The 23226-nt window shown below is 42.3% G+C and overlaps 1 protein-coding gene and 1 long non-coding RNA gene across 8 annotated transcripts in view; both read left to right on the forward strand.

Annotated features, from left to right (window-relative positions):
* Positions 1 to 23226, forward strand: part of LOC116557379 (vitamin K epoxide reductase complex subunit 1-like protein 1) — a 69993-nt gene that overhangs the window by 39005 nt on the left and 7762 nt on the right. For 2 of the 7 annotated variants that reach the window (XR_004271494.1, XR_004271495.1), the window contains exons 4-6: positions 568 to 593; positions 1933 to 1937; positions 12859 to 12870. The exons of 1 other annotated variant lie outside the window; for it this stretch is intronic. The gene's annotated coding sequence lies outside the window, so the exon portion shown is untranslated. Of the gene's footprint in view, positions 1 to 567; positions 594 to 711; positions 845 to 1932; positions 1938 to 4493; positions 4578 to 8608; positions 8711 to 10252; positions 10501 to 12858; positions 12871 to 15049; positions 15053 to 20119; positions 20599 to 23226 lie in introns of those variants that run through there. 4 more of the 7 variants (XR_004271490.1, XR_004271493.1, XR_004271492.1 and 1 more) reach the window with 3 other exon arrangements.
* On the forward strand, positions 1270 to 8599 carry LOC116557381. The gene is made up of 3 exons (XR_004271497.1): positions 1270 to 1694; positions 5721 to 5723; positions 7985 to 8599. It is a non-coding gene; the product is annotated as an uncharacterized LOC116557381 (long non-coding RNA).

Raw genomic sequence — 23226 nt, forward strand, 5'->3', positions numbered from 1 at the left:
AGGCTGAAGTGGGAGGATCACTCTAGGCCAGGAGCTGGAGGCTGCAGGGGTCCGTGATTGTGCCACTGCACTCCATCCAAATAAATAAATAAAGGAATGAGGCTGAGCATGGTGGCTCATGCCTATAATCCCAGCATTCTGGGAGGCCGAGGGGGCAGATTGCCTGAGCTCAGGAGTTTGAGACCAGTCTGGGCAACATGGTGAAACCCTGTCTCTACTAAAATACAAAAAGTTAGCCAGGTGTGGTGGCGTGTGCCTTTAGTCCCAGACTTGGGAGGCTGAGGCAGGAGAATTGCTTGATTGTAGTGAGCCAAGAACATGCTACTGCCCTCTAACCTGGGTGACATAGTGAGACTTCATCTCAAAAAAACCAAAAAATAAAAAAATAAATGAATGATAAAAAAAAATAGTGAATTAGAGCCATCTTGATATTTTCCTCTTAAATCATCTTTTTTCCCCTAAAACTTTTCTATGCACCCCCCCAAACGAAAGCCATTTTTCCTTTATGACCCAACAGAATGAGCTGTAATAACCTTGTAATATGTGCAAATGTCTATCCACATTCAGACACCCCCAGCTGTGTGGCTGCCTTCGTTTGCAGCAGGCAGCTGTGCTGGGGAGGGGTGCAGCATCGGCACGCGTGTGTGAGCCCTATCCTCCTCCTCTTCTCACTGACTCTCATTGCCTAACTCCCTCGTGTCTTGGCCTCAGGTTGATCATCCGGGGCTACCACCAGCCCCTTGGAGAGCAGTGGCCTCTGGTCCTTAAACAAGGAGGACACATTGGAACAAGTCATGCCTATATTGGTAAAGAACCAGAAGAAGAAATGCGCCAAGTCTAGGAAGTAAGTGTGAGTTTCCTTGTCCTCTAGGATGCCCCAGTTCCCTCCTTCCTGCCTGTGGCCTGAATCCAGGCTGCAGCCCTGGCAGTGCTGCTTATTACTAGCTTTGTGGTTCTCGCTTCTCCTCTGGGCCTCAGTTTGTTTTTCTGCCAGATGTGGTAAAATCTCAAAAGTCATTAAGACAACTGAGTAGAAAAGAAGAGAGAAGCTGGACATGGTGCCTCACGTTTGTAATCTCAGCCCTTTGGGAGGCCAAGGCGGGTGGATCATAAGGTCAGGAGTTTGAGACTAGACTGGCCAACATGGTGAAACCCCATCTCTATTAAAAATACAAAAGTTAGCTGGGTATGGTGGCGAGCGCCTGTAATCGCAGCTACTTAGGAGGCTGAGGCAGAAGAATCGCTTGATCCCAGGAAGCAGAAGTTGCAGTGAGCCAAGATGGTACCACTGCGCTTCAGCCTGGGAGACAGAGTGAGACTCCTTCTCGAGAAAAGAAAAGAAGAGAGATAAACGCTGCCCAAGCAGACAGTTGATGCTGTTTGCCATGGCACGTGACTGTCCCTCCTTGAGTCAGGCTCACTTTTTCTGTCTCTAAGCATTTGGCATCCCGCGTGTTCCTGCTGTTTGAAGTGTTTCTGTCCAACACACCCAGTTGACCATGCACATTCGTTTAGCCAAAGGAGCCCCATTTGCAGGTGATTTAGGCTATACTGGGTTTTAGACTCTGCCCGCTATGTAAGGCGTGCCCCCCTGCACCACCTCTGTCATTCTTTTGGGAATCAGGTCAGGGCCTCCACTGCATGTACCTTAACTCTTCAAATCTGAGACACCATCAGTTGCACGATATGTTATTGTGTGTAACAGTAAGAAAGAAAAACAACTGCCAATTAAACAAGGATGTAAGACGCATCCTGAGCCCGGACAAGCTGGAACGTGAAATTGCAAGTGACATGGGGGAAGTAGGGTGGCTGTTTTTGTTTCTGTTGTCTGTTCTGGGGTAAGCTTACTATGGTAAGCTGTGACGGAGCCAGACTGGTGCATTGGATTCTCCACAGACCTGTTGGCCATACAGAGACAATCCCCAGACCCAGGTTCAGTTCCTCATTCTATTCCAGGGATGCCCAGGATATAGGCCTTCAGTCAGACCCTGATGGTGGGTGGAAATCTGGGACATCCGTGGTGCCAGCCACTCGGACCTCAGCAAAGGACTTTGTGATCCTGGTGGGAGGCCGTTTGGGTGGTCCAGGTGATGAGATAAATTGTCTCATGGGAGACTTACAATGCTCCGTGGCTGAGCATTCTACGGAAATGGCCCATATCCATGACCCAGTTGAAGGTCATTGGCAGGCAGAGGTGGGGTCTCTGTATATTACATGGAGACAGAACTAGTAGGATGGATGGATGGATAAATGATAGACTGGTAGATGATAGTTAGATGATAGATGGAGAGATAGTGGATGGATACATGATAGGTGGATGGATAGATGATGGATGATTGATAGATGATGGGTGAGTGGATGGATTGAGGGTGAGAGGGGATCTACTAGGGAAACTAGATCATGTGATTATAGAGAAGTCCTATGCTAGGCCATCTGCAAGCTGAAGAACCCGAGAAGCCGGTAGCGTGGCTCAGGCCAAGTCCGAAGATCTCAGACCCAGGGAAGCTGATGGTGGAATTCTCAGTCCACAACCAAAGGCCTGAGAACCTGGAGTGACTGGGGTGAGTCCAGAGGCCAGACAGCCTGGAGTTCTGATTTCCAGGGGGCAGGAGACGATGGCATCCTGGCTGCAGAAGAGAGATCACATGAATTTACCATTTCTCTGACTTTTTCTTGTGTCTGGACCCTCTGCTGATTAGGTGGTGCCCAGTCACATGGGGTGAGGATGGAAGCACCCTCACAGCCACACACTCAGAAATAACACTTTACCAGCCATCTGGTATCCCTTAACCCCGTCACACTGACCCCTAACGTCACCTATCACCTGGATTCCTTCAGCCTCACCTATAGTGTTCTCCCTGCTATGAAGGCCACATTTGTAGCATGGACTTCAGCATTCCTTATCACCAATGCCTGTGCTGATCGCCTGGTTCGGCTTCCTTTTATGAAAGAAGGATGCCCACCTTTGCATTCCCTGCAGCTTGCCAGGTTGTTGGAGACAACCATGGGAGAGGCAGAGCCTCAGGAGGAGGACAGCGTTTGAATCAAGATGCTCCTCTACTGACCTGGCTCTTAATTTGTTGAGCAGGTGAAACTGACTGCTGTTTTTGTGCTTAGTGATGTTTAGTCCCTGAGGGTTCAGGGAGTGGAACAAAACACACAATTTTTTTTTTTTTTTTTTTTTTTTTTTTTTGTGAGATCAAGTGTTGCTCTGTCACCAGGTTGGAGTGCTGTGGCATCATCTCAGCTCACTGCAACCATCACCGCCTGGGTTCAAGCGATTCTTGTTCCTCAGCCTCCCAAGTAGCTGGGATTACAGGCGTGCACCACCATGCCTGACTTATTTATTTTATATATGTATTTTTTTTGAGACAGAGTTTCGCCCTTGTCACCCAGGCTGGAGTGCAGTGGTGCAATCTTGGCTCACAACCTCTGTCTCCTGGGTTCAAGTGATTCTCCTGCCTCAGCCTCCCGAGTAGCTAGGATTGTAGGCATGTACCACCACACCCGACTATTTTTGTATTTAGAGTAGAGACAGGGTTTCTCCATGTTGTTCAGGCTGGTCTTAAACTCCCAACCTCAGGTGATCCGCCTGCCTTGGCTTCCCAGAGTGCTGGGGTTATAGGTGTGAGCCACTGTGCCTGGCCTTTTTATTTTTTTTTTTATAGAGACAGGTGTCACTATGTTCCCCAGGCTGGTCTCCAACTCTTGGCTTCCAGAGATCCTCCTGCCTCAGCCTCCCAAGAAGCTGGGATTACAGGTGCAATCCACCATACACAGCTGAGTTCTGGCTTATAACAATCCATGCTGCCCTGGGGAAGGTGGATATTAGGGATGGGAGTAAAAGCAGGGAGACCTGGGTGGGGACCCCAAGGCCTGTCCATGAAGTTCCTTCATGCCTCACTGGGAGCCTCCATTATTTTTACACAGGGTCTCACTCTTTTGTCCAGACTGTAGTGCAGTGGCGCCATCTTAGCTTACTGCAGCCTCCATCGCCTAGGCTGGAGTGATCCTCCCACTTCAGCCTCACGAGTAGCTGGGTCTGTGGCCACGTGCCACCACACCTGGCTAATTTTTTTTTTTTTTTTAAGAGATGGTATCTTACAATGTTGCCCAGGTTGTTCTTGAACTCCTGAGCTCAAACAATCAACCTACCTTGGCCTCCCAAAGTGCTGAGATTACAGGCATGAACCTCCATTTATTACCCAGAGTATTTTCTGAAAATTCAGTGAGATAAATGTCATAATAAGCTGTGCCCTAGTCCTGGGTAAATGCTGGGCAGCTTTTAGTTGTACAAGTTGTATTTATTCATTTCTACACTTCCATCTTGCCAAGGAGGGTGTGGTGAGAACTGGCTCATTGGGCTTGAAAGCAAGCCACCTGAAAGGGGGCTGGCTCTGTGAGTACCTTGGTGTTTAGGGATGCCCATCTTGGGGCCAGGGTGTTGTTTCCTAGCAACATTAATAGATGTATCCCTTGCTTTATTCCCAAAGGTATAAGCCAGATCTGGCACCTGTAACCCCTGTGGAACTGGAGAGAGTGACAAGAACAACCCTGTCCTAGGCTGGAATTTCCTGGTATGGCTCTTTACACCCGATCCCTTTAGTTAACTGGAGAAGGGAATGTAGCTTGTGCAGGTCTGGGCTGCCTGGGTTTCCTAGGCTCAGGGGCCAGGTGAGGGAGGCCTGGGCTTTGGGGTCTGCATGGCTTCTTGGCCCCCTTTACAACCTTTCTTCACCCGAGTGACTTCCTCTCAAAAGTCAGATGTGCTGGGGCGCGGTGGCTCATGCCTGTAATCAAAGCAGTTTGGAAGGTGGAGGTAGGAGGATCACCTGAGGTCATGAGTTTGAGACCAGCCTGGCCAACATGGTGAAACCCCGTCTCTACTATAAATACTAAAATTAGCTGGGTGTGGTGGTACTTGCCTGTAATCCCAGCTACCTCGGAAGCTGAGGCATGAGAATTGCTTGAACCTGGGAAGCAGAGGTTGCAGTGAGCTGAGATTGCACCACTGCACTCCAAACTGGGTGACAGAGTGAGACTCCATCTCAAAAAAAAAAAAAGCAAGTGTGAGCAATCTCCCTGCTTGGGTTTGAAGACCCAATGCCTCACTGGTTTGTGTGTAATAGTTTTATGTTCCCTTTTTTGTATATGGCCTCTTAGAGCTTAGAGCCATTTTGGATTGTGGTTTCTGCTGGCATGACTATAAAATGCTTCTGTGACTCTGGAAGAGTTTGGCAGGTTTTTTTTTTTTTTTTAAGTTAGACATAGTGACCATACAGCCAGCCACTCCCTTCCCAGACATCCGCCCAAGAGAGCAGAGAACATATGTTTATAAAAGATTGATACAGGAATGTTCTTAGCTACTTTGTTTGTGATAACTCAAACTGGAGGTAAGCCAGACATATATTAGCAAGTGAACAGACAGATTTACCCATTATGTGCAAATGTACAACTGAGTACTAAGTTATGTACAAGAACGAACTATTGGCTGGGCACAGAGGCTCACGCCTATAATCTCAGCACTTTGGGAGGCCGAAGTGGGTAGATCACCTGAGGTCAGATTAAGACCAGCCTGGCTAACATGGTAAAACTCCATCTCTGCTAAAAATACAAAAATTAGCAAGGTATGGTGGTGTGCACTTGTAATCCCAGCTACTCGTGAGGCTGAGGCATGAGAATCACTTGAACCCAGGAGGCGGAGGCTGCAGTGAACAGAGATTGTGCCACTACACTCCAGCCTTGGCGACAGAGTGAGAATTCGTCTCTCTAAAAAAAAAAAAAAAAAAAAAAGAGGCTGGGTACGGTGGCTCATGCCTGTAATCTCAACACTTTGACACTTTGGGAAGCCAAGGCAGGTGGATCACCTGAGGCTGGGAGTTCAAGACCAGTCTGACCAACATGGAGAAACCCCCATCTCTACTAAAAATACAAAAAAAAAAAAATTTGACATAAAAGAGACAGAGTTTGTCAACGCACCCTGGTAAAGTCAAGGGACTAGGGTGTAAGAAGAATGTGATGTACAAGGCAGAATGCAGGGGCACTGGAGCTAGAAGTGATCTTAGGGAACATGGAGTCACCGAAGAGCAATGAGATGCCATTTCTTGCTCAACTCCAGTCCACTGGCAGCGCTCACCTGGAGGGCTGCTTGAACGTAACTCAGTGGGAAAGAATGCCATGAGTGACCGTGGGTATCTGCTGTGTGCATGAGAAGGAAGGGAAGGGCCCAGTATTTGGCATACTTGAGATCTAACCCCTTCGTTTTCCATAAGACAAAATCTAGAGCCAGGGAGGTGAGCTAACTGGCTTCGGGGTCACACTGTGAGCTGGCAGTAGAATGTGGCAGGTGACCTGCCTCTCAGAACATTCCTCTAAGCCAAGGGCTGGCCAAAAATAGACTGAGGTCCACATATGGCTCATGAGCTCAGCATGGATTTCATTTTTGATTTTTTTGAGACAGAGTGTTGCTCTCTTTCCCAGGCTGGAATGCAGTGGTATGACCTTAGCTCATCGTGACCTCCACTGCCCAGGTTAAAATGATTCCCGTGCCTCAGTCTCCCAGAAGCCATCCCAGAAGCTGGGATGACCGTCATGGTCCACTGCACCTGGCTAATTTTTTTTGTGGGGCACAGCGTCTCTCTTTTGCCTAGTCGGGAGTGTAGTGGCATGATCTTGGCTCACTGCAACTTCCACCTTTTGGATTCAAGTGATCCTCCTGCCTCAGCCTCCTGAATAGCTGTTACTACAGGTATACACCACCACGCCCAGTGAGTATACTAAAAACAAAACATTTTTTTTGTTTTTAGTACAGACCGTGTTTCACCATGTTGGCCAGGCTTGTCTCAAACTCCTAGCCTGAAGCAACCCGCCCGCCTCAGCCTCTCAAAGTGCTGAGATTACAGGCCTGAGCCGTGGCGCCCAGCCAGATTTCATATTTTTAACGGTGAAAAAAAATCACAATAATATTACATGGCAGATGCAAATTCTGTAAAATTTAAATTTTAGTGTTTCTAAATACATTTTTACAGGAACACAGTCACACCCATCGATTTCCATATTATCTAAGGCTGCTTTTCCATTACACAGGAAGAGACAGGTATTTGTGACAAAGATCATATGGCCCGGAATGCTGAAAGTTTTCCAGAAAAAGTTTCTTCACTCCTGCTTTCTTCCAGTGTCTCTTGAACTTTAATGTTCATACACACCACTTAGAAAACTAGTTACAATTCAGATTCTGTTTCAGTGGATCTGGGCAGAGGCCTAAAATTCTGCACTGTTAATAAGCACCAGGTGGTACCATGGCTGCTGGTCCATGGACCACACTTTGAGTGTTGAGGATCAACTCCAGTGTGTCTCTACATGTCGACCTGAACCAGCTGCAGCAGTACCTGGGGATGTGTTAGGAATGCAGATACTCAGGCCCCACCCAGACCTACTAAACTGAAAATCTGAGTGGGGCCCAGAAAGCTATGTTTTATAGTAACAAGCTATCGGCCAATACAGTGGCTCACGCCTATAATCCCAGCACTTTGGGAGGCTGAGGCAAGTGGATCACCTGAGGTCAGGAGTTTGAGACCAGCCTGGCCAATATGGTGAAACAGCATCTCTAAAAATGTTTTTTAAATTAGCCGGGTGTGGTGTTGCTGTAATCCCAGCTACTGTGATTAAAAGGCTAAGGTGGAAGAATTGCTTTAACCCAGGAGGCGGAAGATGCAGTGAGCCAAGATCACACCGTGGCACTCCAGCCTGGGAGAGAGGGAGAGTCCATCAATCAATCCATCAGTCAACCAACAAAATATATTAAGCTATCTAGGAGAACTAGTTACAATTCTGTAGCTGCAATTACAGACATGAGCCACCACACCTAGCTAATTTTGTGTTTTTAGAAGAGACAAGTTTTCATCATTTTGGTCAGGCTCGTCTTGAACTCCTGACCTCAGGTGATCCACCCCCGCCTTTGCCTCCCAAAGTTCTGAGATAACAGGTGTGAGCCACTGTGCCCAGCCTGCACTGTTGTCTTTAAACTTTTCAAAGCCAGCTAGGCAGGGATAGAGCTGTCACCATACCCCAGGACAGGCAGCAGAACACTCAGTGTAGCATGGATCATGATAGTAAAAAACAGGGAACAATCTGTTTTTGCAATGAATGGGAGAATGGTAATGCCAGCAGGGCATAGCCACATGCCAGACAAGCATACATCATGAACACAAATGAAGCAAGCCAGGTATGGTAGCGGTGCACCTGCAGTCCCAGCTACTTGGGAAGCTAAAGCAGGAGGATTGCGTGAGCCTAGTAGTTTAAGTCTGTAGTGATCTGTGATCACACTACTGTACTCCAGCCTGGGGGACAGAGCATGACCCTATTTCAAAACCAAAACAAAACAAAACAAAAAATTAGAATGAACCCAGATGATGTACTATTAACTACACAAAGAGAACTCTGTATAGTATGATCCCATTTAAATCTGTCAAAATATTTTTTAAAAACTATATGCTTGTACATTTTCTTCTAAAAGCATGCACAAAACTTTCACTTTGGAGGAGAGGAATTGATGGAAGAGAAGACTATACTCTTATATCTTTATGATTTGATTTTTTTTTTCCTACAGTAGGTGACAAGTATTTGTTCAGCACCTGCTGTGCATTGTCTTATGTACTGAGGATACAGCAGTCCACCTGGAGCTCACATTCTAGTGGGGAAAGAAAATAAAGTAAGTATACTTCAAAAAATTCTTTTTTTTAATTGAGGCAGGATCTGGCTCTGTTGCCCAGGCTAGAGTGCAGTGGTTCAATTTTGGCTCACTGCAACCTCTGCCTCCCAGTTTCAAAGGATTCTCATGACTCGCCCTCCTGAGTAGTAGCTGAGATTATAGACATGCATCACCATGCCCAGCTAATTTTTTTAAGACAAGACAGGGTTTTGCTAGGTTGGCCAGACTGGTCTGGAGCTCCTGGCCTCAAGTGATTCACTTATCTTGGACTTCCAAAGTGCTGGGATTACCGGTGTGAGTCACCATACCCAGCCCAAAATAACTAAATTTTAGAGTGTTTATACCAATGCCATATCTGTGGTTTAACCACACTTGACATGTGGTCCATGGGACACTGACAGTCTACACTTTGTGACCAGTTGGTGATATGAGGAGGCAGCACCACAGTGGAGATCAACTATGGCACCAAGCTTGCCATTCAACTCAGCTCACTTTTTTCTTACAAGGCTTTCTTAATGCAGGAAGCAGAAGGCACTGGTTTCCATCCTGGCACAAATGCCTTAGCCTGCCATGTTGCCTAGGCTGGTCTAGAACTCCTGGCCTCAAGTGATCTGCCCACCTTGGCCTCAAAAGTGCTGGGATTACAGGCATGAGCCACCATGCCCGACTGCCACCTGCTCATTTACTTGCCCCCTGATTCACTTGCAACCAAGATTGAGAATCCCTGGCGCAGATTGCCTCCCTGCGTCCAGGAATAATCAGCAGCCCCTGCTTCCCTTCCAGGCGTGTCCATGTCTCCCTGTGGCTGTTTCTGTGAGACCCTGCATTTTTGAGTTCTGCTTTTATTCGTGTTACCTGAGCATGTTCCCATAGTCTCCCTGACCGTCATGCTGGCTGCATATTCATCCCTTTTGTATCTTCCATCCTGGGTCCTCTCCCACCTCTTCTGGGGTCAGCCCTTTGGTGCCTTAAATTGTACTGCTTTCTCTCCTGGCACCAAAGAATCAGGCAGCCAGTGCAGAGTGAGGGCTGTAGTAGTCATTATCACTGAGGTATTGTGAACTAGAAAAAACAGGATCTGTTTCAACACAGCACAGTGTCCAAGTGCTCTTGACAGATGTTGGCTGTCATTGTTGATGTTCTGGTGATTATTGTTGATGCTGGGTGGATTCTTCCTGGGATTGGGGCAGATACACAGCTGTCCTGTCCCATTATTATTTTATCAGGGTCCTTAAGTCTGCAGCCAAGTCATCTGCCAGGGCTGGGGTGTCATCTGAAGACTCACCTGGGAAAGGGCCACCTCAAAGCTCACCTGGTTGTTGGCAGAACTCAGTTCCCTAGTTGTTCATATATTGAAATACTTCCTTATTGCCGTGGAAACAGCCAGTGCCCCAGGTACCTTTTATAGTGGACTCTCAGGAGCTCTCTGTGATCTGGAAATTAAAGACTTAATTAATTTGTGGCACTGCAGGGGTCCCTGGGCCTCTGCCTGTTGGCTGATGACCTTGTCAGATTATCTATTTTGAATATCACCTCTTGCAGTGCTTGGGAACCAGGAGGCTATGCCCTTTCCTTCCTATGAAGTGAGCTTCACACAGCAGAGATACCGTCATTGGGCTGGGTTTTACCCATCGCTGCTGGTACAGGATGCTGGTGCAGGCCAAACAGCACAAGAACTTCATGAAGCATACACAAGTTTCAATACCAAATCGATCAGGTTGAAGAAAGGATATCAGAGATTGAAATCAACTCAATGAAATAATAAAGCAAGAAGGCAAGATTAGAGAAAAAAAGACTGAAAAGAAATGTGGGATTATGTGAAAAGACCAAATCTGTGATTAATCAGTGTACCTAAATGTGAGAGAGAGAATAAAACCTAGTTGGAAAACACTCTTCAGGATATTTTCCAGAATTTCCTTAACCTAGCAAGGCAGGCCAACATTCAAATTCAAGAAATAATAGAACATGGCAAAGAGATACCTCCAGAAGAGCAACCCCAAGGCACATAATTGCCAGATTCACCAGGGTTGAATTGAAGGAAAAAATGCTAAAGGCAGCCAGAGAGGTACGTCAGGTTGCCCACAAAGAGAAGCACATCATCAGACTCACAGCAGGTCTCGGCCAAAATCCTACAAGCCAGAAGAGAGTAGGGGCCAATATGCAACATCTTTAAAGAAAAGAATTGTCAATCCAGAATTTCATATCCAGCCAAACTAAGCTTCATAAGTGAAGAAGAAATAATAAAATCCTTTACAGATCAGCAACTGCTGAGAGATTTCATCACCACCAGGCCCTCCTTACAAGAGCTCCTGAAGGAACCACCAAACGTGTAAAGGAATAACTAGTACTTGCGACTGCAAAAACATACCAAATTGTAAAGGCCATAGACACTATTAAGAAACGGCATCAACTAACGGGCAAAATGATGAGCTAGCATCAAAATGGCAGAATGAAATTTGCACATAACAATATTAATTTAACCTTAAATGTAAATGGGCTAAATGCCCCACTCAAAAGACATAGACTGGCAAATTGGATAAAGAGTCAAGACCAATTGGTACGCTGTATTCAGGAGACCCATCTCACATGCAGAGACACACATAGGCTCAAAATAAAGGAATGGAGGAAGATTTACCAAGGAAATGGAGAGCAAAAAAAAAAAAAGCAAGAGGTGCAATCCTAGTCTCTGATAGAACAGACTTTAAGTCAACAAAGATCAAAAGAGACCAAGAAGGACATTACATAATGGTAAAGGGATCAATGCAACAGGAAGAGCTAAGTATCCTAAATATTATGCACCCAATACAGGAGCACCCAGATACATAAAGCAAGTTCTCAATGAACTACAAAGTGACTTAGACTCCCACACAACAATAGTGGGAGACATTAACACCCCACTGTCAATGTTAGATCAACGAGACAGAAAATTTAGGATATCGAAGACTTGAACTCAGATCTGGACTAATTGGACCTAATAGACATCTACAGAACTCTCCACCCCACAGCCACAGACTATACATTTTTTTCAGCAACACATCTCACTTACTCAGAAGTGGACCACATAATTGGAAGTAAATCCTCAGCAAATGCAAAAGAACAGAAATCATAACAACTAGTCTCAGACTACAGCGCAATCAAATTGTAACTCAGGATTAAGAAAAACAGTCAAAACCACACAACTACATGGAGACTGAACAACCTGCTTCTGAATGACTACTGGATAAATAATGAAATGAAAGCAGAAATAAAGGTGTTCTTTGAAATTAGAACGAAGGCACATTGTTCCAGAATCTCTGGGACACATTTAAAGTAGTGTCTTCAGGGAAATTTATAGCACTAAATGCCCACATGAGAAGCGAGGAAAGATCTAAAATCAACACCCTGTTGTCACAATTAAGAGAACTAGAGGAGCAAGATCAAAAAAATTCAAAAGCTAAGACAAGAAATAATAACTTAAGTTCAGAGCAAAACTGAAGGAGATAGAGACACAAAAAACTCTTCAAAAAAATCGATGAATCCAGGAGCTGGTTTTTGAAAAGATCAACAAAATAGACCACTAGCCAGACTAATTAAAAGGAAAAGAGAAGAATAGATGCAATAAAAAGTGATAAAGGGAAAATCACCACAGATCCTACAGAAATACAAACTGCCATCAGAGATGACTACATCATGCTACCTGTCTTCAAACTATACTACAAGACTACAGTAATCAAAACCATGGTACTGATAGCAAAACAGAGATACAGATCAATGGAATAGAAGAGAGGCCTCAGAAGTAATGCCACACCTCTGCAACCATCTGATCTTTGACAAACCTGACAAAAACAAGCAATGGGGAAAGGATTCCCTATTTAATAAATGGTGTTAGGAAAACTGTCTAGCCATCTACAGAAAGATGAAACTGCATCCCTTCCTTACACCTTATACACAGATTAACTCCAGATGGATTAAAGATTTAAACATAAAATTTAAACATACAAACCCTAGAAGAAAACCTAGGCAATACCATTCAGGACATAGGTGTAGGCAAGGACTTCATGACTAAAACACCAAAAGCATTGGCAACAAAAGCCAAAATAGACAAGTGGGATCTAATTAAACTTAAGAGCTTCTGCACAGCAAAAGAAACAATCATTAGAGTGAACCAGCAACCAACAGAATGGGAAAAAATTTTTGCAATCTACCCATCTGACAAAGGGCCAATATCCAGAATCTAGAAAGAAATTAAACAAATTTACAAGAAAATCAAACCCATCAAAAAGTGGGCAAAGGCTATGAACAGATGCTTCTCAAAAGAAGACATTTATGCAGCCAACAAACAGGAAAAAAAGCTCATCATCACTGATCATTAGAGAAACGCACATCAAAATCACATTGAGTTGCCAGTTAGAATGACGATCATTAAAAAAATCAGGAGACAACAGACGCTGGAGAGGATGTGGAGAAATAGGAACACGTTTACACTGCAGGAGTGTAAATTAGTTCAGCCACTGTTGCAGACAGTGTTGGCCATTCCTCAAGGATATAGAACTAGAAATACCATTTGACCCAGCTATCCCATTGCTGGGTATATACCCAAAGGTTTATAAATCATTCTGTTATAAAGACATATGCACACATATGTTTATTACAGTACTGTTTACAATAGCAAAGACTTGGAACTAACCCAAATGCCGATCAATGATAGACTGGATAAAGAAAGTGTGGCACATACACATCATGGAATACTATGCAGCCATAAAAAAGGACAACTTCATGTCCTTTGCAGGGACATGGATGAAACTGGAAACCATCATTCTCAGAAAACAAGAACAGAAAACCCAACACTGCATGTTCTCCCTTGTAAGTGGCTGTTGAATGATAAGAACACGGACACAGGGAGGGGAACATCACACACCAGGGCCTGTCGAGAGGAGAGGGAGGTAAGGGAGGGATAGCAGGGGGTGGGGGGATTGGGGAGGGATAACATTAGAAGAAGTATGTAATGTAGGTGACGGGGAAGGATGCAGCAAAACACCATAGCACCTGTATAGCTATGTAAGAAACCTACACGTTCTGCATATGTACTCCAGAACTTGGTATAATTTAAAAAAATAAATCAGATGCAGTCTTGTTAGGCTACCCAGGTTGTGCTCAAACTCCCAAGTAGCTGGGACTATAGGTGTATATCACCACACCCAGCTATTTTTTCTACAGTTTTTAATATTTTAGTTTCACTACAGAACAAATAAGTAGAGGAACAATCTCTCCTACCAAGTATATAATACCCAAATAATAAGTGTCCAGGAAAAACAGCTATATGCTATTTGTTGTACAGTTTTTCAACTAAAAGGTGCCAGGGAGGTTCCATGATAACCACAAGTAATTTGACCCACTGAAGATGTATACTGGCAAAAATACAGATGTCACACTAGTTTGATTTAAAAGTCAAAATATTTATCTAATTAAACCTGAATCAAATTTCATATTTTCTCTATTGGGGAAAGCATTTCCTAAGGTGATTTTTCTGTTGCTATGTATCTTCCAGTTCATTTTGGTTCAGCACTCTGTCACAGTACTTACCAATCTTTTGTTAGTTACGAACATTAAATAAAAATTTTTAATCAACTAGCCATGTCTATGGTTTTCTCTGACCAACTTTCCATAACCATCATAAAACAATAATAGGTAAACCACTGCTAAATTTTAAAGTAAATACTATGCAGAAGTTGACTGAGTGAGAAAGTTTTACAAGAGACCACTTTACCTTGGTAGTAACACTGAAGTCTTCATCATCTGGTTTAGGGCATGAATCCACACACAGTTCCTGCAAAATGCTTTAGAGCAAAAATATACAATAAAAATGAGCAAGTTGATTTTATATATATATATGTATGTATTTTTTAATTTTTTAACTGCCAGTTCACATTCAGTTTCCCCCTCCAACAAACAAAAACACAGTCTGGGAAAAGGTTAGCCTTCTGTATATTAAGTAACATTTATTGATACAATTAAAATATATAGCCTCTGTTCTAAAAATAGATTTTGGTTACCTATTTTTGCCTCCGGCTGTCTAAATCTATAAAATATTCAACAAAAACTGACCTTGAGCTCCATAACAAATAGTTAATACATTGGCAGAGCTTGACAATAATTTACCCTCACAAGTTATCTGTCCTGAAGCAGAACGTGAAATTCAATTAATGGATGACATAACTTTTGTCACCTAAAATGGAAGGAAACTTACGACCTAAAACAAGGTAGAAAGGTCCATTTTCTCTTGTCCATCTCTGATTAAAAGACTAATCTGTGTTGCTTCAAAGTGAGAGTCTTGATTCCTCAGCATAGCAACCACTTAAGAAGGTCCCAATACTTTCCTTTGTCCTAAAAGAGTACAGAGAATCCCCTGCTGTATTTGAAATGTGTGAGAGCTAAATGTACAAAAGTCTAATAATGAAGATGTATTTTCTTATTTAGGATACTCTTCCCAGAAAGATGATTAAAATATTAACAATTATAAAAACCTAATTATTTTCACTCTATAGGTCCTACCTTATTCAGGTCCACATAAACTAGTAAGCCCTTAAAAACCTTCATAGGCACTCAGATATCCAACGAGAGAGACTGATGGAAAAACAGAGTCCTGGCAGTTGTACCTCTATTTCCCTAAGTACTATCTAAATATCTTTCTATGGTTTCCCACTTCCAGATTCCACTTATGCAGGCCTCCATGGCTGTTTCCAATCTTCAAATCTTCTATCTACTAAAGCAGATTCCTGAAAGGATGGCCTCAAATGACCAGGAGTGGGAGCGCTCCATATCCCTTCTCTTGAATAACAACCTAACTGGAGTATCTACTAACTACCAGCACAGACACACCTCCAACTACCCAGCTGAACTTCATGACTGATTTGACAGCCAATGATGCCCCTGACCCAGCCTACATGCATATGGGAAGGACATCAGTGAATTGGGAAAAGAGGCAGAGATGAGGAGATACCTGCCCTGGGCCACAGATCTATGTAGTTCAGTTATCTGCAGTCCATCAGTACCCAAGGGGCTCTAAGCCACCCTCTGCAAGTCAGGATGGAATTAGATGATACCACATTTCTGTCTGCTGTAGAGACTCCTCCCAGTGTCTCCAAATGTTTTAGCATCTTACAGCAAAAATCTTCAAGTTTGTTAGTTCTTGATTTAAAAAGCACAGCCGTCTGTTTAGAGCTTCCTCGAACCCTCTATTTTAATGTGTCTTTTTAGATAACGCCCAATATCTTGTGTCCTTCATCTTTTTATTTTATCAGGCTTGTCATAAACCCCAATATTCTAATCTCTTATTGAATAATCCGTATCCAGTGTCATTTCTCCTCAAACTTTGCCTTCCCTGCTCATTCCATTCTTAGCCATATCCATTGGGTTCACCAGCTAATTCCATTCTCATTCTATCCACTGGGTGTACCAGACTCACTCCCCCTTTGTATTATTAAAACACATGCAAGGCCAAGCGTGGTGGCTCACACCTGTAATCCCAGCACTTTGGGAGGCCAAGGCGGGCAGATCACCTGAGGTCAGGCATTCGAGACCAGCCTGACCAACATGGAGAAACCCTGTCTCTACTAAAAATATGTAATTTTCTGGGCATGGTGGTGCATGCTTTTAATCCCAGATACTCAGGAGGCTGAGGCAGAAAAATCGCTTGAACCCGGGAGGCAAAGGTTGCGGTGAGCTGAGATTGTGCTGTTGCACTCCAGTCGGGCAACAGGAGTGAAACTCTGACTCAAAAAAACAAAAACAAAAAAAAACATGCCAATAGAATAAAAAAAGAAGGAAGAGTATTGGGCTTTAAAACGAGTTCAAATCTCATTTCTACCATGTCTTATGTCTGAAAAAAAGCATCCTAATCTCTTTGATTCTCAAATTCTCTATCTGGAATATCATTTGACCATAACATTAACACAGATTGAAGTACTAGAAGATATTTTAATTAGTCCTAAGATTCCTTAAATTTTTGTAATTCTATGTGCTTTTGGTTCTGCCTATAGGAAAATTGGGAATACATAGCCAGCAGAATTTGAAAACATAATGAAACACCAAGGAAGAAAAGTCATAGAAAAAGAAAAACAAAAATTAAAAAAGCATTATGGAAATAGGCAGAAATACTAGCCTAAAGGGAAAACAAAACTGGGAAGTTAAATAATTTCTCTCCAAGACTTGTCAAATCTTGGTTTTGTAAAACTTCCAGTCCTATGGCCAAACCTTTACTCTGCCCTAAAGACTTTAATGGTTAATTTTTTAAAAAAAGATGCTGGTTACCACAAAAATTGTCAGATTTATTAAGACAAACTCAAGGACTAACCTCATTTCTAACAGTAACCTAAAATGAGAGCTTAACTTATTTAGACTCATTAATTTAAACATTAATTAAAACAATCTGACTACTCTTATTCAGACCTATACCTTGATCAAAGTGCTGCACAGATATCTCTATCAATCTGTACTCAGGAGCAAGAGAAAAGATTTGAAAGCCAGATAGGCTGGCAGTCAAACTGTGGGTCAGCTACTTTGTCAACTATGGGATCATGATCCAATTAATCAACCTCTCTAAACCACAGCTGCCTATTTAATAAATAGTAGGTTATAAGAAAACACAAGTTGTGATGGCTTTATGAGATAAATGCATAGCACACAATAGGGTATTTAGCCCAGAATACAACACTCAATAGATATTAGTTTCTTCCATCCATATTTTCTTAGTTAATATAATTTTTTAAATCTGTAAAATCCTACCTGACTGCAGATTCTTCAGAACTCCTGGAATCTATTAAAGGAAAAGGTAAAATGCATTTTAAATAATGTATAGATTATTAAAACCAAAAGAAAGTATAGTCATACATGCCTTTAATTTCAACTATTTGGGAGGCCGAGAAAGGAGGATCACTTGAGAAACCCAGAAGTTTGAGACCAGTTTAGGAAACATAGCAAGACTCCGCCTTCATTTAAAAAAAAAAAAAGTATGCACAGTTGTATACATGATTTAGATCATTTTTCTTTATAGGACTGATGCTTTGTTACAAAGCATTCCTTTGGGAGCATACCTGGGGCCTTATTAGAATTAATATAAATTATTCCTATTGGTATGTAATTAATGCAGTAAGAACTCTTCCCTTTGTATTTATTAAATGCAAAGAATAAATTTATCAAAATTTAATATGTATCAGTGAACTGCGGTATACAACTCATCCTAGCGAAACCCTATGAAATTGGCTAAAAATGGTATTGTTAGCAGAACAGATGGAATGAGTGACCAGTGTCAAACAGCATGATTTCTGGACCAAAATATGAGTGGAGCAAACAGTAGTACCCCTTATCCACTATATGTGTGGAAAAGACACACTTGCCATGCTTTTCTCTGCTCTCACACCACAGCAACAATCATCAACAAAGAATGCTTCTGTCTGTGACAAAACGTGTGGAGAGGTTTTTCCCCACCAACAAGCAAGCAATCACTTGCAGATTACACAAGCTGTGTGTCTAATTCAGTTCTCATACTCTATCTGCAGATAGCATCAGATTCCACAGATAAAGGGTTCAGTCCCACAAGTCTGCCTCCCTACATCAGTCCTAAGTCTGAAACTCCAGAACTTCTCACCAATCGGCTTCAAATTGGGGTTCCCAGGACTCCCTCTTTGGGTTAAATTGAATTGCTGGAATAGCTCCAAATACTCAGGAAAACACACTTAACCAGTATACTATGAATGACATTACAAAAGATACGGATGAAGAGATGCATAGTGCAAAGTATGAGCCTAGTGGCACAGAGATTTCATGCCCTCTCAGAACACACCACCCTCTAGGAACCTCCATGTATACATGGATCTGGAAGCTCTCCAGCCCAGTCCCTTTGGGACTTTATGCAAGCTTCAATACATAGGCATCACTAATTAATCACTGACTGTTGGTGACTGACAACCTTCAGCCCTTCTCTCCTCCCCAGAGTTTGCAGAGACAGAAGATCTCAACCCTCTAATCAGCCATGTCTTCAGGATGGTGACCAGTTCCCATCCTGAATCTACCTAGGAGCTTCCAGCCGTCGATTATTAGCATACCAAAAGACATCACTTTGGAAATTCTAAGGAGTTTAAGAATTGTACACCAAGAAATGAGTCAAAGTTCAAACAGATTTTACATCCGTAGTTTTGAATTATGTGGTTACAGCTACTAACAACAGTTAACTCTATTCCAAATATATTACATTCAAAACTCCAGAAATAAGTCATAAGTGTTAGTGTACCGATCTGAGGAGCACAATACAATCTTGATCTCTTGCCCTCTATACATCCCAGGATGTGAATCATTCCTTTGTCCAGTGCGTTCACACTGCATGTGCTGTCCAGCCATTAGTCATCAACATGGTCTCTTCCTGCATCCAGCCATCACCATCATTAAGGCCTGAAGGTCCAGAAACACTCAAAGCTGATAATCTTTTTTCTGACTTAGAGTCAGGGGGTGAATAGTGGCCTAACACTACATGACAATGCCCACATTCACCTCACTTCATCTCATTACACAGGCATTGTATCAGTTCAAAACAGGAAAAAGGGTGAGAACCATACCATATATTTTAAGAGACTACATTCAAATAACTTTTATTACAGCATATTACTATAATTTTCCATTGTGTTTTTAGTTGTTAATTTCTTACTGTGCCTAATTTGTAAATTAAACTTTAACATAGATACGTATGTATAGGGAAAAAAAGTGATTCAGGGCCGGGCGCGGTGGCTCACGCCTGTAATCCCAGCACTTTGGGAGGCCGAGGCGGGTGGATCACAAGGTCAAGAGATCGAGACCATCCTAGTCAACATGGTGAAACCCCGTCTCTACTAAAAATACAAAAAATCAGCTGGGCATGGTGGCACGTGCCTGTAATCCCAGCTACTCAGGAGGCTGAGGCAGGAGAATTGCCTGAACCCAGGAGGCGGAGGCTGCGGTGAGCCGAGATCGTGCCATTGCACTCCAGCCTGGGTAACGAGAGCGAAACTCCGTCTCCAAAAAAAAAAAAAAAAGTGATTCAGTACTATTTGTGCTTTCAGGTATTCACTGGGGGCCTTCGAATGCATCTCCCACAGTTAAGGGGGAACTACTGCACTTACTTCATTGTAACACAACACATTCTCTCTAGCTCTTCAGTTAAAACTATTCAGTTTAGGATAAAACACCCTATCACCAGAAGTCAGCAAAACATAGGAATCAGACCAGAAAGGGATTCTTGTAAAAACTTTCCAGCTGCCAGTGGAGAAGAGCCCAAGAGATACTGTGTTGCTCTGGCCAATACTCTTGGGGAAGGTGCTGGGTGTTTTACTTAGTTGTAGCCATGTGCTCTGCTCTACATATAACAAGGCCCAAATTCACCTGCCATTTTACCTCCCACAGAAAGAACCACTGGAAAGATGACTGCTTTAAGAGCTTATCCACTCTGAACCACATCACAGAACAAGATTGTCTCAACAATAACAACAAGAAAGAAACAAACCTAATTGTTCCCATGTAAAAATAAGTCTAGGTCCACACTAGATGTGAAGAGTTCACAATGCCACAAGACAGAACAGAAATATATTTAAAAATTATATTACTGCTTTCCATAGAAATAAAACGAATTTAATTAAGCTTTTGTAAGACAAGTCAAGAAAAAGAGCAAAAAATGCAAAAGTAAAACTTGAAAGGCCATTTTGTAATCAAGGGCTTACTCACAAAATATACATATTGTTCAAAACGTTGGTTCTGAATTTTGACATAAGTAAGTTACAGTTTCATTTGAGGATGTCTAAGAGGTCAAATAAGACAATGTCATTTGCTATTTTCAGTCCTTTTTTTTTTTTGAGAGGACAGTAAACTTTAGAGAAATGAATTGTCATAACTTCATAGACTAAAGGCTCATGAGTCATAATTCTAAGGGCATTTGTAAAATATGGTGGTGCATGCTTGCATTCTGAACTTCTCAGCCTTAAACTCTCATATAGTAAATATTCACACATACAAATTGATTAAACAAAAGGCCCTTTTAATCTTACATTATTTTCCTTTTCTTTTTTTGTTTGAGAGAGAGTCTTGCTCTGCTGCCAGACTGGAGTGCAGTGGTGCAATTTTGGCTAACTGCAGTCTCAGCCTCCCAAATAGGTGGGACTACAGGCATGCGCCACCACGCCCAGCTAATTTTTTATATTTTCATAGAGATGGGGTTTCACCATGTTGGCCAGGATGGTCTCAATCTCCTGACCTCGTAAACCACTCTCCTCAGCCTCCTAAAGTGCTAGGATTACAGGTGTAAGCCATCACGCCCAGCCTATTTTTCTTTTTCTTTTTTTTTTCTTCATTTATCAGCAACAGGAGAGTCTAATTAAATGTGGTAGAGTGGTATAAGGGAATACAGTAAAAAGGGTAAAATGAATTAAACCAGAGCCAATGTATCAATGTAGATACATCTGGAAAATAGAATACAAAGTACACAAAAGAAAGTGGCAGAGGCTGGGCGCGGTGGCTCAAGCCTGTAATCCCAGCACTTTGGGAGGCCGAGGCAGGTGGATCACGAGGTCAAGAGATCGAGACCATCCTGGTCAACATGGTGAAACCCCGTCTCTACTAAAACTACAAAAAATTAGCTGGGCATGGTGGCGCACGCCTGTAGTCCCAGCTACTCGGGAGGCTGAGGCAGGAGAATTGCTTGAACCCAGGAGGCGGAGGTTGCGGTGAGCCAAGATCACACCATTGCACTCCAGCCTGGGTAACGAGCGAAACTCCGTCTCAAAAAAAAAAAGAAAATGTACCTGCTCTCAATGTCTGTACATTCTTTGTTTGTACTGCTTCTCTCACAACAGGATATTCCATTTCAGTGGTAGGCTGAATGGGTTTTAAGAGAAAATAACTAATAAATAATATATATTTTATACAATATAAAGTTAGTAATTAAAAATAAATATATATATAATAACCTTCAAGGAAGGATGTTATTCAGGAGGCCCTACAAAGCAAAGGGGACATGTCATCAATTATATATAGGTATGACAGGGCCAAACAAACATTTATGCAGTGTTAGTATCAAGCTGAGTCCTCATGCCTGGCTCTGAAAATAAGGTTTTGAGGGTTCTTTTTGGCATCTCCTTTTCATTGCCTAGGACAGCAATGTGATGGAAGTGTCCTGAGTAAAATAAGAATATAGGATCCCTAAGTCACAAAGTTTATATTTTAAAAGTGAGATTGTTTCAAATGCCTACAACTGAAATAGAAAATATGGATATTAATGTGAACACGTTGGGCTGATAAGGATAAAAGGGACCATTAAACAGTGTCACAAATCAAAACCTGAGAGAATCAATGTCGAGGCTGATAGTGATTGCTACAGAGTATTTAAACTCAAAACATCAGAGGCATTGAAGCCAGAACACCACAAATATTTATCATGTACTTCCCCTTGTCCTTTAACTTAGGAAATACACAGTTGGGATGCCAGTTCAGGTGATATGCGATTCACCTCTCATCAAAGAAAATGTTCTAAATTCATCAGCTATGATACACACTTGTGAAATAACAGTTTCTCAAAATTCTCATTTTCCCATGCCCACGTGACTACTGAAGCACCTACATTTCTCATATCCTCTCGTTTGACCTTTTCTTAAGAGTTCCTTGATCCACTCATGCAAGACTTAAAACAATCAAATAAACCATATAGAATAAGCTTTCAATGTCAAAATTCTTATCAAAAGAGAAAACATTGAATTGCCACAGTCTTGATAGAAAAGAATAAACTTTTATATTTCAAGATCAGTGCGGTATTCTTAGAAAATGACAATTTTGATAGTCACAGAATAAATTTTATAATAAGATTGCTTCTAAAATTAACTAAGTTTGGCATGCCATCTTACTCTGTGAATGACTTTTATAAAACAGCTATCTTATCAAAGAACTGGCTGACCCCCCCAAAAAAATTAGCCAAAATGCAGCTTAATCACATCTTATTCACTCATGTCAATGAAACTTCTTGCTTTGAGGCCTGACAGTTATGAAGAGAAATTAGCTGCTGTGGTTTTATTCTAGCACTCCCTCCTGCCTCCAGTACTCTCCACAGCAATAACTTTTGCTACACTGGGCATATACCCAAGGAACTGGAAGTGAGGTGTCTCAAGCTTCCTTGGTTTTAACTTGAAAGTCCCCCAAGAAACTTTCTTTTCTTCTCCCCTCCTTGCTCTTTCACAATCCCTTTTCCTTTGCAAAAGTAATCTTTAGATCTGTCATCCTGATGCTTCTTTTCCTAACTGCTTTTTATGGATAATTGCAACCGCTTTTTTTTATCTGTATTCAGCAGTAATATAGACCAATAATTTTTTTTCATCTCATTCTGCTTCCTCTGTGGCTAGAATCCTACTTAATATATAAAAGGAGATTAATGCCTTCCCTTGATTCTGTTATTTAAAATTGCTGTCCAACGGTTCTTTTTCCAAATTTCTCTAAAGGAAGGCTATTTCCTTGTTACTCAGAGCTGTGCC

This window comes from Sapajus apella, unplaced genomic scaffold, assembly GCF_009761245.1.
Source record: "Sapajus apella isolate SASKATOON/1434 unplaced genomic scaffold, GSC_monkey_1.0 scaffold19, whole genome shotgun sequence".
Taxonomy (NCBI): domain Eukaryota; kingdom Metazoa; phylum Chordata; class Mammalia; order Primates; family Cebidae; genus Sapajus; species Sapajus apella.